This window comes from Ranitomeya variabilis, chromosome 3 (assembly GCF_051348905.1).
Source record: "Ranitomeya variabilis isolate aRanVar5 chromosome 3, aRanVar5.hap1, whole genome shotgun sequence".
Classification (NCBI taxonomy): domain Eukaryota; kingdom Metazoa; phylum Chordata; class Amphibia; order Anura; family Dendrobatidae; genus Ranitomeya; species Ranitomeya variabilis.
In genome coordinates this window covers 740,605,406-740,616,516 of record NC_135234.1, presented here as the reverse complement: position 1 = coordinate 740,616,516, position 11,111 = coordinate 740,605,406, and the positions used below count along the sequence as shown (strand labels likewise).

The 11,111-nt window shown below is 40.9% G+C and overlaps 1 long non-coding RNA gene across 1 annotated transcript; it reads right to left on the bottom strand.

Annotated features, from left to right (window-relative positions):
* Window positions 1–431: 431 nt before the first annotated feature.
* LOC143818580 (uncharacterized) lies at window positions 432–2,263 on the bottom strand. The gene is made up of 2 exons (XR_013224622.1): window positions 2,133–2,263; window positions 432–1,047 (listed from the first exon to the last, which is right to left on the bottom strand). It is a non-coding gene; the product is annotated as an uncharacterized LOC143818580 (long non-coding RNA).
* Window positions 2,264–11,111: the final 8,848 nt, after the last annotated feature.

Sequence of the window (11,111 nt, the reverse complement as noted above, 5' to 3'; positions counted from 1 at the left end):
AAGATGCAATCGAACAACCCAAAGGATTGACCATGGTCTATCCTTCAACTTCTTCTTCATATGGAATGTGGATCCAGGAAGAAATAAGGAATCAAGTGGTAGTCAAACCAAAATGACCTCATATCTACTTCTGACAAAGGGAATTTCCACTAGAAAAGAACTTTGTCTTGAAGGGAATCTGCCATCTGATTCATACTGGCTAAACCACGGGCAGCATGAATGAGACATGGCTGCACTAATGCAGTCAGGTATACCGACAACGCTACTCTGATCTCTCCTCCTTGTCTCCTGGCAGCCATCTAAATTTTACTAAATGCTGGCCAGTTAATATTTAGTAATATGTTATTTATTATATTTTGTCTAAAAAGGTAATAATAATTAAGAGGTAATAAATCCAGAATTTATCGGTTAACAAATATATGCACGTTGGATGAGCATTTACAAGACCTTTGGTTTATTTGTTAATAAATAATATGATTGGAGGAAAAAAGGTTAATAAATCGACTGGGGGAATTTAATATACTGACTGGCCCAAGATAATGTGCAGGACCTTTGCTTGACCCACAAGCTCTTTCCAAATCTCAGTCTCAGTCAATATTGAAAATGCATGGACACCTTACTCTGTATCGAGATCTTGTTGAATTAAGGAGACATATCGACGTAGCTCGAAGACATGGAGTTAGGGATGCAGAACTCTGGCTTTCCTTTTGGTGATTTTTGGGGAAGGGGTATAAAATAATAAAGTCCTCAAAGGAACATCTGGTCACTGTACAAATTAACACCAGAAATCACTCCGAGTATCTGAAACAAGGAGAACTAAGTTTACACTAGGCTGTGGGACATGTCAGAAGACTTTGGAGAAGTATTGCAGTGAATGCTGAGATCCTCTTCAGGAGATTAGACTGCTCCACAAACAGCATGTTAATTTAATGGGATATATATTGTGAGAGAGGAGGTAAAGAACCTGGGAAAGTTAAACGGATTGCTGTCTTCTGTAGTCTTTCCCAGCAATACTCAAATCTGAGGCCCTTGTCTGGTCCTGAAGGCCTGGAGAAGGAAACAGGAAAAGATGATTGCTAGATAAACATTGCAAACTGTGATCTTCTCAAAGCTGTGTCAACACCACAATAAAGACACACACCTTATAATTTATTTACCCTGGGGTAGAATTTCTGGGAATTCACCCAAGAGTTTACAAGACCTTACAAAGACCAAAGATCTTTGTTTCTTGCAATTGTACAACTTAGTTACCAAGAAAACTCCTCCTCTAAAAAATGCTGCCAGCTGCGGCCCTCAAAACCAAGATGGTTGTGACTCCAGGAACACTGATTGATATCGCCAGCTTCAATTTAGTGTTAAGGCCCCATACACATGAGACTAATGTCAGCAGAACCCAAGAATATCGAAAGGTTCAGACAACACCGGCCAACTGATGGTCTGGACAGATGTTGAACGCGCATGTCCGATTTTGAACTGCCATTTGCATTGTTCTCCCGGTTATAAGCCGCTGGTGCCTGTCGGTGGCTTTCTCACAGAGAACACAGGAACCCTTGGCCAAATGAGCGCTCCTGTGTATGGGTGAAATGGTTGTTGACGGAACTCTCGGCTGAAGCATCGTTCAGCCAACAGTCACTTAATGCGTAGGACTGGCTTTAGGCTTCACCCATAATATTTTTAAACTTGTATGTAGGTTAGAGCTGGATGATGACTGGGGTAATGGAAATGCCATGACTGTGTTGTACCACAATGAAGATGTAATAACATTCTAACTAATCGAAAAAAGAAACGGTGGTGCCAACAGATAGGAGGAGGTTCTTAGAGCTCAGGTAGGTGACCACGGACTTCTGACGTGGATGCTGGACCAGGGTCCTGCGAATCTTTTTGCTCATCTATAGTTAAAACTAACATTAAAAATGATCACATATCCAAGGGATGTTCAATAACATGCAGATCACATCAGGTCAGACTTTTGAGACCTCCCCCCATCCTGAGAAAGGATGCGCGTCAGCACTTCATTCATAGTCTATGATACGGCTGGAGATGGACAGGTACAGCACTCCACTATCTCTGTCAATCTCACAGATATTGAATGAAACAGCGATTAACTGTAAGCAATAGCCATTAGCACTTACTTTCTAATGATGCAGAGAGGAGACGCAGGAATATTTAGAAAGCAGCTTTCCAGTACACGCACCCTGGACTCATGGTACACACGTGTCAAGCTCTATCTATGACCCCAGCCTAATACGAGCCTTATTGGATTCATTTCCAGAAACATAGGAGATAACCAGGTATCAGAAAGCAAAGAGCACTTATTTTCTTTGAGTAACATCAGGGCAGTGAAATATCCAACTTATCGTATCTAATGTTCCCTTTTGCAACCTGGCCATTCCCATAAAAATGACAATTTATTGTTCCAATCCATCTAAAAATGTTTTAAAAAACCAATATACTGACTTTAGACAGGTAGATAACGAAAGATAGGCTATGTTGCAGTCCATTGTATTGGTGGTCATGGGTCATTTGGCGGCTATGTGACCCGGGGTGTGGCATCTCCAACAAATTACATTATTGGATGGATGGGGGCCTTTGGCAACAACTCAGACACCTCCTGGGCTCTTGGATGGCCCCCAGATGTGGCAATAGCTCCTCTCTTTTGGGTGTCTGCCCCCCTTTGGAAACCCCAATAGGGAGATGCTAAAACCCCTTGCTTCCCCAAGGAACCTTTCCACAAGAACCACCATGTCATTGGCATTCTGGGCATCTCCTGGGCAACCCAGGATTGCACCGGCCTCGGAAGGGAATGTATGAACCTGTCCATGATGACCCTCTCCACCATCTGTGCTGTGGAGGAAGATTCAGGTTGCAACCAGTTCTGGACCAGCTGTAGAAGGTCAAATATTTGGGATCGCGGAGGTTTGTCACCGCAATAGGTCCAGTGATTCCCCTGTTGCGCCATGACAGTCAGTTACTCCTAAGCGTGCCAAGATCTCAGCCTTCAACTTAGCATACTCTTTTGCATCCTGAAAGGCCAGGTCATAATAGGTCTTCTGCGGTTCCCCTGTTAAATATGGAGCCAGAGTTGGAATGGACCTCCAGGGTCATCATGTCCAATCTCCTGAGGCTCAATACAAGATTCACTAAACCATCTCAGACAGATGTCTGTCCAGCCTCTGTTTGAAGACTTCCATTGAAGGAAAACTCACCACCTCTTGTGGCAGCCTATTCCATTCATTGATCACTCTCACTGTCAAAAAGCTTTCTCTCATATCTAATCTGTATTTTCTCCATTTTAGTTAGAGTTTAGCGATGAGTGAACTTGCTATGATATGGTGTTATTCACCATGCTCGGGTGCTGACAGAGTGTCTTCGGGGTGCTCGAAAAATATGTTTGAGCCCCCGGGGCTGCATGTCTTGCAGTTGTTCGAAAGCCGAAACACATGCAGCAATTGCCTAACAAACAGGAAATCCCTGCATGTGTTGCGACTGTTCAACAGCCGCGGGGACTCGAACATATTTTTCGAGCACGCCGAAGACCCTCGGTCAGGACCCAAGCATGGCGGATATCACCTTATGCTCATCACTAATAGAGTTCAGATTTTTTAATGAGAAAATTCTTTCAGAACTATGGCCCCGATTCATAAAGCAGAATTTACTCCAGTCTTCCAGCACAAAACTGCTTGTAATTAGTCCAAAAATTTTCAATTTTTGGAGTTTTTATGCCATTTTCTACCAGCTCAGACAGATTTTTGAAAAATGGGTGAAGATTAGCAGAGAGCCAGAATTGCAAACAGTCCAGAAATTCCAGTACGGTCGGTAAAAATAGGCACTTTTTGAGCAAAAAATAAAAATAAAAAATTAAAAAGGCGTCTGTGATTTTTTTGAGGCTGAAGAAACTTATCCAGATTGTTTTTACTGTAATTATCATGAGTTTACAGTGATTGCAGCTGATGCCCTCATGTCAGAATTATGGGTTTTTCAATGTGTCTGTAAAAAATATGGTCTGTCCGTGATTTTTTTGGTAAGCTGCCTAGAAAAAGCAAAATGTCAAGTTGACAATCCTGCCTGGAGGTCACTTGTTAGGTCGGTGCGTGCCAGCTGAAAGATGCGCCAAATTCATTAGGAGGCACACAATGTGGCTGGTTTAGTATTCTACATTTTAGTACGGGGTTTTCGGTTCAGCCTGATCATTTCGCTCTCAGTTTTGTAGAAATCACTGCTTGTTTCTGTTGGACTTTAATGAAGTGTCACATTATCAGCAGTCAGCACATCTTCCTTGCTGTCTGCACTTTTTGTTAGTTTTTAGATAGTGGGAGAATTTTGTAGTTTATATTTATCCATCAGTGAAACCCGACCAAAGACAAAGAAAATACATAATCGTCCCAGTGAGCAAATGACACCACCACCGAAAGTGGAAAGATGTCCGGCCAAACTGGGGCTTATAAGCCATAAGGAAATATAACCCTAACTGCAAAAAGGAGTAGGAGAAAACAGGAATGCAATGATTAGGCTGTGTTCACATGCAACTTTTTTATGCAAATTAAAAGCTGCTTTTTGCAATAGCAGCAAAAGTTATAAGATTTCAGAAATCCCATGCACACACATTGTTTGTTTTTTTCCTGAATGAATATGAGAACTGCGGCGTTTTTGCAATCTGCGACATGTCAATTCTTTCAGTGTTTTTACAGCGTTTTTTCACCCACGGAAAGCAATGAGAAAGTGAAAAAAAAAAAACTGCAAGAATGCAACAAACTTTTTGGGCGACTAAAACTAACTTTATTAAAGGGCCACTGTCACCCCCTCCAGCCGTTATAAACTAAAAGAGCCACCTTGTGCAGCAGTAATGCTGCAGTCTAACAAGGTGGCTCTTTTAGTTTTTGATTAAGTTATTACCTCAATAAACCGTTTTAAAAATTGGCCACAAATACCAGATATTGTACCTGGAGGCGGTCCGAATCGTCCTCTATCAATCTTCCAACTGCCGTCACTCTTCTCTTCAGGGGCGATGGTTGCCGCCCCTCAGCGTTGTTGCTTCTTAAATCCGGCGCCTGCGCTGTGCGTGCCTGCCTGGGTGCGTACCTATCTTTAACATGGTTTCACAGGCCATGCAACATGTTGCGTTCGATGCAGCGTCAAAACGACGCATGAGGAGGCATCTGCATGCATTTGCATGGCCTGCGTACCCAATGTTAAAGGGAACCTGTCACCCCCCCCCCCCAGTCGTTTCAAACTAAAAGAGCCACCTTGTGTAGCAGTAATGCTGCATTCTGACAAGGTCGCTCTTTTAGTTGTGGGTGCTGTAACTAGAGAAATAATTAGTTTCATAATTTGTCCTAAATACCTGGTCTTCAGTCCTGGAGGCCGGTGTTTCCCCCCTGCTGCAGACACCACACAGCTGTCACTCACATCTTCTTGGCGCCGGGCGCCGCCTCCTCCTCACCGCTGTTTTGAAAGTAGCCGGCGCCTGCGCTCTTTTTTCCTGCCTGGTGCAGGCGCAGTGAGCGCTGCCCGTCTTTCCTCATATGCAGTCTCGGTGACTGCGCCTGCGCAGCCGCCCTGCCTGTGATTCCCAGCCCCACAATGTGAATAAATCATAAGTCATCTGCGGGGCTGGGAATCACAAGCAGGGCGGCCGCGCAGGCGCAGTCACCGAGACTGCATATGAGGAAAGACGGCCAGCGCTCACTGCGCCTGCACCAGGCAGGAAAAAAGAGCGCAGGCGCCGGCTATTTTGAAAACAGCGGTGAGGAGGAGGCGGCGCCCGGCGCCAAGAAGATGTGAGTGACAGCTGTGTGCTGTCTGAAGCAGGGGGGAGACACCGGCCCACTTGACTGAAGACCAGGTATTTCTGACAAATTATAAAACTGATTATTTCTCAAGTTACAGCACCCAGAAGTAAAAGAGCCACCTTGTCAGAATGCAGCATTACTACTGCACAACGTGGCTCTTTTAGTTTGAAACGACTGGGGGGGGGGGTGACAGGTTCCCTTTAAAGATAGGTACGCAGGATGCATGCTGACGTAGGCGGAGCTGAATGGAAGAGGATCGGCAGTGGATGGGGCTTAACTGAGGAACAACGCAGCCCTCCGCAGCTCTGCCCAATGCAAATGTGAAACCAGCCTTAGACATTTATGGTAGCAGTTAGTGATGAGCGAACATGCTGGGATAAGGTGTTAGCCGGCATGCTCGGTGCTAACCGAGTGTCTTGGATAAATATGTTCGAGTCCCCACTCACGGCTGTTCGACAGAAGCAATACATACAGAGATTTCCTGTTTGTTAGGCAATGCTAGGATGCGTTGCTGCTGCCGAACAGCCGCAAGACATGCAGGAGCGGGGACTCAAACATATTTATCCAAGATACTCGGTTAGCACCGAGCATGGCGGATAACACCTTATCCCGGCACGTTCGCTCATCACTAGTAGCGCATCTCAAAAAAGATGTGTCTGGGTCTTGTCCACCATCATGGACCATCACAGCTTTGTTTCACAACAGTCTGTAAATGTCTGGGAAGTGAGGAGAAAATTGCTAGACTTTTGGGGAAAAGAACGTTGTCCCATTCTTGTCTGATATCGGATTCTCGCTGCTCCACAGTTCTGGGTTTTCTTTGCCGATGTTTTCTATTGGTGAAAGGTCCGGGCTGCAGGAAACCAGTTCATTGCCCGAACTGTTCTTCTGAGGAGCCATGCTGTTGTGATGGATACAGTATGTGGTTTACCAGTGTCTCGCTGAAATATGCAAGACATTTCCAGAAATAGAGCAACATCTGCTCCATCCAGACGTCTAACACCTGTATATAACGCTCAGCATTGATGGCACCTACCATGTGTAATCCACCCATTCCACAGGCACTAATGCAGCCCGAACCATCAGAGATGGAGGAACTGTGCGCTGATAACCTGAACTGGTTTTGAAGAGTTTTTAAATTCCTGAAAATTTTTTTTTTTGCAGCCGTTTGATTGGACAATACCTAGTTTGGAGAGGTTTACTTAAGAATCTGCCTTAAGAAGTGACACTCACTGTCTTATTTCCACAAGTTATCTTTGAAAACCTCTTCAGAAAAAAAAAACAAGATAAAAAAAAAAACAAAAAAAACTTGTCATATGAACAGCAAACATGAATTTTGCACACAAATTACAGAAGTTTTCCAAGAGTTTTTAAAGCAGTTTTTGAGCAGGATTATGGCGATGATCTGCAACAAAAAAAACTCATTAAAAAAACTCTATGGCACATAGCCTCACATTCCAGGAGCCATAATACTTTTAATTTTCTCACTGACCTATCTGCATGAATGCTTTATTTTTTTATGGGATGAATTATACTTGCCAGTTGCTCTATTTTGGCGCTCATGTAATTTATTACTTAATTTGTAATAGTTTTTTTTTTCTATTTCTCAACATGAAAAAGTTAAGTCATTCTTCTGTTGTTTACTGATAATTTTACTAGATTCACATTTTGAATAAATGTAGTGATAACTGTATTTTGTGGGTCAGCCTGATTACACCATTACCAGTATATAGTTTTAATTATCTTTTATTACTCCCTTTACAATAATTTTCCACTAATGGAGCTCCATGAGGGCTTATTTTTTTTCTTTTTACATGTGTGATTTGTATACAGTAGATGTTTAATAAAGTTAGTTTTATCCGCCAAAAATGCAACAAAACAGCTGCTATAAAAAAGCAGCAAAAAAAAAAAAACCACTATGCATGTGAACAGATTTTACAGTTTTTCATGTTTTTCCACGTGTTTTTATTTTTTGGCATAGGTTTGTTGTATTCTGAGACGCATGATGTATTTTTTAAAAATTTTCCATAAACAGAGTTACATAGAAGCTTATTTTTTGCAGAACACAATGTAGTTTTCAATGGTTCCCATTTTTGAGGTCCATTTGACTCTTTGCTCACGTTTATTTTATTATTTTTGTTAGACTGGATGAGCAAAAAACAGCAATTCTGGTATTGTTTTCACATTTCTTTTCTAACATTTTTTTTCTTACTTTCCAATTTTTTATTTCTGTTTTTTACTTTTTACTACATTTGAACGAGAAAATCACTTTTTAAGTGAGAGCTTTTTCGTTTTTTCAAGTTATAGTAGTCTTTATTAGCACAATTTGTGGATGCATGCTGCTTTTTAATCACTTGCTGTTTAATTTATTTTTAAGCGTGAATGAACAAAAATGGCAATTTTGGCACTGTTTTTTCTCTTTTTTACCATTTTTACTGTGCGAGATAAATAATTATATGTTAGAGTTATGTTTTGTTTCTAAGGAATGTTTTTTTTTTCTGGACTAAATCATTTTTTTATTGGAAAATTGGGATTTTGGGGAGAGCAGTTTTACTTTTTTTTTATTAACCCTTTTTGATATTTGAAAGGAGTTCTCACATCATGATGTATAGTTACTAGTGATGGTCGAATGTCCTCAGATGGGTGTTATCAGAGCATGTTTTTGTGATAACCGAGTGTCTTCGGCATGCTTGAAAAATATATATACCATATTTTTTTTGTACAGTGTAGGGATACTATCTCAGAGCACACGACTCGTTGCACCTAGAGACAGAAAAAGGCTTAACCTGATTGTGGTGTACTACTGCAGCGCTGAAAAAGACTGAAAATAGGAATGATAGCCTCGGTTTGTGAATAATAATCCAAATTGGGAGGTGCTGTAGCTGTATAGTCACTCAGTGTGAATTGATCTGATATGTAAGTAACAGCACCTTAATAAACAGCCATTTTTATTCTTCACACACAGCAAACAAGAAGGGCAGTATTAAACCCCTCAGTGTTAATTTTGCTTCCAAAACATAACAAAATCCTAAATTCATAACTGTCGTAGAAAGTGTTTCCGGCACTGTAAGACGGGCTCAGAACGAGTTCAATACACTTGTAGGAGAACTCAGATTGTTACACACAATTTTTGGGAAATTAGCAACTTTTTAGTACTGCGATTTACATCCAATTAATTCTATGTAAATTGCATTTTTTGGGGAAAATTCAGGGAAGCCAGCAAACTTGAATTTCATTAAAAAAATGCAATCACATCAATAGAGTTGTTAGCAATGGGCACCCAAATGGATGCCCCCCAGAAAGATCCTGCTGCTTACTTCCCACTGTCAGAGACTGACAGAAGCATTTAATTGGTTGTTAGGGGCAACATACATTAGCATACCTAGCATACATTTTAGTCCAATAAACCTTTCTGCAGAAGGTCACACTTTGTACTGCCCCCAGAAGGAGATAGGCGAAACGCGCATTGAGGTGGAGGGATGTAGCAGACATCCCGGCTCCTATGGTTCTTATTAGGTAAATCCTGACCATGTGCACGGTAATTTATAGAATTTACATACATTTTCATATTGATTTATTGGATGTCCCTACCCCATACTTTATTTACATAGTATTTAGCATCTTTTCTTATTTTTTTGTCAAGATAGGCACTGTCATAAATCACAATATGGTATATTAACCCTATGTGCTGAAATTAACTGCTAGTATGTGTTTTTACTCATAACTCTTTACTGTTCCATGGAGATTGATATATTGACATCTACATATATTTTGACTGCTTGGGGGATTTATACATGTCTCTATCTCATTATATGCACTGAAGCACTTTCTGGCAGTCGGCTCAGTGACTTTGATCCTACAGGAAATATTACTTTAGCTATTCTTTTCTACATATATGGGGACTGTGGAGATGATTTAGTTAATACATATATTAATAGTTGACATACAGCATTAGCCTTATGATATTCTTAAATTTTATTTTTTTGGTATTTACCTCTGACAGAAATCTATTTAACACTTGTTATTACAAGTTCATTCTCCATAGAACTATACAGTTTGTTTGAATTTTCATGACATATTGATGCAATTTACCACTTGTATTTTCATATTACATAAATTGTTTTTTACGTCCTTTTCTGACACGAGGCATCTTGTTTTTAATTTGTTCTACTTGATTAACTAATAAAGAATGGTTTATATCATATTGTTGGTATGCACTTCTTGACTTTAAGTTCTCATCCAGGGTCTGTTTCAGTCATAGTTCGTACCTAGTAGCACCCCCTTTTGCAAGTATCAACGCTTGTAAACACTTTTTGTAGCCAGACAAGAGTCTTTCAAATCTTGCTTGAGGGATTTTCATCCATTCTTACTAAGAAAATTCTTCCAGTTCTGTAAGATTCCTGGTTCATCTTGCATGCAATGCTATTTTGAGGTCTAGCCACAGATTTTCAATGATGTTCAGATCAGGGGACTGTGAGGGCCATTGTAAAACCTTCAGCTTGCTCCTTTTGAGGTCGTCTATTGTAGATTTCGACATGTGTTTAGGATCATTATCCATTTGTAGAAGCCATCCTCTTTTCAACTTCAGCTTTTTTGCAGGTGGTGTTATGTTTGCATCAAGAATTTGTTGAAATTTCAATGAATCCATTCTTCCTTCTACCGGTGAAATGTTCCCCATACCATTGACTGCAACAAAACTCCAAAGCATGATTGATCCACCCCCATGCTTAATGGTTGGCGAGATGTTCTTTTCCTGAAACTCTTGTGTCCTTTTTTTCTCCACACATACCTTTGATCATTGTGGGCAAGAGTTCTATTTTAATTTCATCGATCCACAGGATTTGTTTCCAAATTGCATCAGGTTTTACTTCTGTTGACTCTTCCACGAAGGTCATATTTGTGCAGATGTCTCTGAACAGTAGAACAATATACAACAACTCCAGAGTCTGATAACTCTTTCTGAAGGTCTTTTGCAGTCAAGTGGGAGTTCTAATTTGCCTCTCTAGCAATCCTACAGAGGCAGGTCTCACTGAAATTTTGCTTGGTCTTCCAGTTCTTATCTTGACCTCCTCTGTTGATAATAACTGCCATTTCTTAATTACATTTTGAATTGAGGAAAGGGCAACTTGAAAACACTTTCCTATCTTCTTATAGTCTTCTCCTGCTTTGTGGGCCTCCACCATTTTAATTTTCAGAGTGCCAAGCAACTGCTTAGAAGAACCCATGGCTGCTGTTTTTTGGCACACGGTTAGAGGAGGCTGGCGTTTTATAAAGCTGGGAAATTTGCATCACCTGGTCTTTCCTAACAATGATAGTGTACAAGTC